Here is a 4,670-nt window from a genome sequence, read left to right on the forward strand (position 1 = left end):
CCCCCAGCCTGTTGAGTAAGCGCCGGGAGAAGTGAAAATGCCATGACGGGCCGGTGCGCTCGTCCCCGGTGCTGACACGCCGCGAGAAGGGAGATTCCCTTTGATGCCGCTGCCGGCGTGGGCGGCCGAGGGCAGGGGAGGAGGGAGGGTGGCACTTTCCGCCCGCCGCTCACCCCGGGCACTGGCCCTGATAAAAATACTCCGCTTTCCATGCTGTCATTTCTCCTTTGCAGCTCGGTCTCTCTGCTGGGAAAGGGACTCTGCGCCGCACGGCCGCCGCCCGGGGCCCCTCGCCCCCTCCGGGAGGGCTACCCCCGGGGGATAAAGTCCCACCATCATCCCGAAACTCACAGCTCCGCGCTGAGAGTGTCTGCAAGCAGAAAATGTCGGTATCAGATGGACGGTGCTAGAAAACTTATTGTCCTTCACACACACACACACACACACACACACACACACACACACACACCCCGCCCCGGTACTCCATGCAACTTCGCAGCTTCCTCGAGCTGTTCCTGTCTCCCACGACGTGAAATTATCGTCATGCATGAAGGCTAAAAAAAAAAAAAAAAGGCAGCAAAACCAACCCAAAACCCAAAACCGGCAGCAAAAGTGTCTTGAAAGCCTTTAAAATAATCTTTCAGGTGCTATTTAAAGAACTGCTATACAGGAAATGGGATATTTGGAGAAAGTGGCTAGAAAGAGGTGTTGAGAGAGCACTACGCGTTTCAGGGAGATGCAGGTGATGCGCAGGGAGCCGGGCGCTCGCTAGCCACCCGACCGAAGGCAGCAGTTTTCCTCTAGGGAGAGCCCGGTTTGCTATTCTGCAGTTATTTATGAAATGAGAGGTCACTCATTACACGCTGCGTGCTTTCCAAGCGGCAAAAAGGAAGTCCTTCATGCAAGGAGCTTCCAATCTAAGGATAAACACCGGGCCAGAGGGAGATAAGGGGACAGGAACAACAGGAGGCAAATTGTCTAACTGGTGTGTACACGTCGGCTTGATTTGCTGGAGGCAGTGGTGCAGGAGTGAGGGCCAGAAGGATGTCATTCTCGGGGCTCACTGGATAACTCAGGATAATCAAAACTGCAGGCTGTGCAAGGAGGGGAGAAAGCCTGTAGCAATACGAAGGAGGCCTCGGGAGAAACAAAGCTCCAGGAGTTGGGGAAGGACATTTGCTGGGTGATACCAGAGTTGAGGAGACTGAAGATTATGTGGGGGCGCTGGGAACAAACAATGCAGAGAGGCTCAGGGGTCCACTTCCAGCACCCATCCATGCATTTGCATTTATGCCCAAATAACCTGATGACAACTCCTTATCAGAATTTGCAGCTGACTTCTCCAAGACCAGAGCTTGTACATTCCAGGCTGGTCTTTAGGCTGCAAATTTCTGGGACCAAGGCAATGAAAATGTCACTGGTTTTAGGCTTTTACTACAGAATTTAAATACCCAAATCAAAAAAACACAATCCAGAAATCCTGACCAGCTGCTATCTATCTGGAGGCATCTAAATTCAGTAGTGCCATAGAAGTGCTCCTTGGAAGGTTAATTAGTCCAACCTCCTACTCAAAGAGTATCCCTCTGTATTACATACAAATTTCCGTATCTTCCTCCAGGATGTAGAAACCAATTGTTCCTCTGCTTAAATGCCGCCCTCTAGGAAAACCCCAAAAGAGGAGTCTGCTGGTGCACCCAAATTACACAATAACTCCGTTAGTTTCAGCCCTTGCACAGAAAACAGGACATTCAAATGCGCATAGTTTGTCTGGGGCAGAGGGGCGAGGGTGGGGATGGGGAGAGTCAACCTACATTCCCCACCTCCCAGGAGACTGCTGTAATCCCTGCATCCTTCTGGGTGGCATCTCACCCACCCGTTTGAAGTGGTGAAACCACTTTCAGGCTTGTGTGCAAGCACTGTAGTCTAGTGCTTCAGGCTGTCTGCTGGGATGGAGGAGATCTGCCTATCCATTCCCGCTCCAAGAATGGCTTGTGTTATGTTGTGTTGAACACCTATAGTACAAAAATACTGCCATGGCCTTATGTGAACTTTCTTTCTTGCCTGATGAATCCCCTCCTATTGAGCATGATTTCTACAGTAAAAGCTCCTTTTCCCCTCCATACCTTCCTAGACAGCCAATAACCTGGTGATGAAGCCATTCTCTTGGGCAACGGTCAGTGCGGATTTGAGTGTCTTTAAGCAGAGAAAGGAGTTGAATCCCAGATCTCCTGTTTTCTGGGGAGTGCTGCCATTGACAAAGCTACAGTCAACAGAAGGTAGCACCCATCTGCTTCCAGCTGTGTCTTTGAAGAAGCTCAGAGGTGAGCATCTTCAAGATAGGGTTCCGATACCCTGAGACTTCCTGCAAGTCCTAAGCTACATATCCTTGCTCCAGAGGGCTGGGATTTGGGATGTGGCCCATGTCAACTTGTTGCAGCCAGTCTGTTTTGTACCCTTTTCTCACCCTGCAACCATGTGAAGAGGTAGCTGGTTAATTTGGATTTCTAGGTTTCTTTCTGGGGATGGGGCTCTAAAGAAAACACTGCAGCTTTTAATATGGTCACCTATTAGATATGATCACCTATTAGATATGGTCACCTACCCCATTAGATTTAGAACTGAGTCAGAATTCTACCCTTTAGAGGTATCCTGCCATTCAGAAAATAAATATAACAGGTTCTGGTGCTGCTCAAGGTGACTTAATGTCTTGAAAGGAGGATTGTGATCCTGGTCAAAATGACACCTGGTTGAGCCTGGATAGCCTGGAACAGCAGCTCTGCCTCGACTGCCTTACATGGTTAGGCCAGCAGGTTTCTACATGTGAGGTAGCATGCTACAAAAGGCAGCCAGGACACCCACTTTGTCACTGCTGTGTTTCCAAACTGAAAGAGGAACTCATCACGCCTCCCTTGCTTGAAAGGTGCCCTTATCATACAGGGGTCATGATGGGTAAGAGGGGAAGGCCTAGCTTAGCCTTTGGTGGTGTGTTTGGCAGGGTACCCCCTGTCAAAACTGAGTCCCAGTCTTGACTAAATTAAGTCCCAGCCTAATCTAGGCTGCTGTCATACTTCTACAGTCAAAAGTTTGTATTTTCTTCTCCCAAGTAGTTAAAGAAATGGTTGGGTGGTTTATGCTCAGATTTTCCAAATGACTGTGATTGGATCGAGGCCATGCATTGGAAATTTTTGCCCCAAAGGAAGAAATTTGGAGAAAGATTCAAATGATTCAAACCCAGTCTTTTATGAATGTTAGAAATATGCACAGTATGCTTTGTTCACAATAGCTCTGTTTTCCCAGACAGAAGCTCCACCAACTGGTGGAATTGCCCTGGAATTCTGCAATACCACAGATGGGGAGGCTTGAATATTCCTGGACTGACTCAGCCTGTTCACTTTGCCTGGCTTGTAAGACAATAGGCGATTCTTTCTTGCTCGTGGAGATCTGAAATTAAAAGTAAAGGAGGTTGGATATTAACGAAAGGAGCGACTGCCTTTCAGACAAACCCACAGACCAAACTGTGATCATATTAAGCAGAGGGGCTGTTGAGAGCATAATTCCTACTGCCCACGTAAGAGCTGATTAGGAACGGGAGAAGCCAGGACCAGACAAGGTTCAGACATGCAAGCATAGCAGATTATTAAATAAGGAGATGAAGAAGCATTCAGAGGGATCTTAATTTAAGTACATTAATTATGTAATAATGAAGCAGCTTTAAACGGGATTTATCATGGATGCACAAGAACTACATTTTGCATTGGCCTTGATTCTTTCAGAAGGGCAATCTTATTTGATTGTGTTCACTTAAAGAAAGATGAGAGAGAGGAGAAAAAAAGCTCAATCTCATTTTATCCTGGGCAAAGATCTTGAGGAGTGTAACGTTTTCTACAGCAAAATGGATTTTAATGAAGGGTCAGGGCCATGGGGCTGGTTTATAAACACCAGAAGTTAATATTTTTTCTCCTCTACCTAATAATTAATAAAATAATAGCAATTGTCATTATTATTTTGTAAGCTCTTTTCTCACGGTTTCCTTCTGAGCCCTTCCATTTCTAAACTTAATTCTTGACTGGATTGTCAATCTCTACTCCTAAAAAGGAGTCTTTCTACTTACCACAAACACGACCGTATCGTTGTAAAGAAAATAATCATTTATACCAAGTAATCTTTTAGGTTTGTTCAGCAGGCATTGCCGTTCCGGCAGACTAATACTTTCTGCTCATGTTGACAAAGGATAGCTCCTCAAAAGCATCGTCTTGTTATTTATTTACTTTTCCTAACATCTTTCTATGAGCAGAACCTTTTAAATTCCATCTGTTCTTATTACCTCGTCTTTCTGGTTACCCTGTTTGTTTTACTCCTAATGATCTCCAAACCATTTACCTATGTTACCGGGCATTGTGTTCCATTTACTGTCTCTCTCACCTCTTCCTGGACTACGTTTTCTTCCCTTCCTACTATTTCCCTATCTGTTGCTCTCCCTTCTCACAACTGTTCTATCCAAACTGCCCATTTCCAAGAGCCATTGGGCAGCAGCTCTTCAGCTGGGGTAGGACAAGGGGCTTGAGAACAGTGGGAGAGTCCGGCTGCCCACGCAACCAACTGCCCAGCTTTTGCTTTTTGTTTTGCCTCTGTCCTGGATTGTGCCTTTGCAAAACACCATTTACCTCTGC

The sequence above is a fragment of the Athene cunicularia genome (genome assembly GCF_003259725.1).
Source record: "Athene cunicularia isolate RWA chromosome 2 unlocalized genomic scaffold, athCun1 chr2_part1, whole genome shotgun sequence".
Taxonomy (NCBI): Eukaryota; Metazoa; Chordata; class Aves; order Strigiformes; family Strigidae; genus Athene; species Athene cunicularia.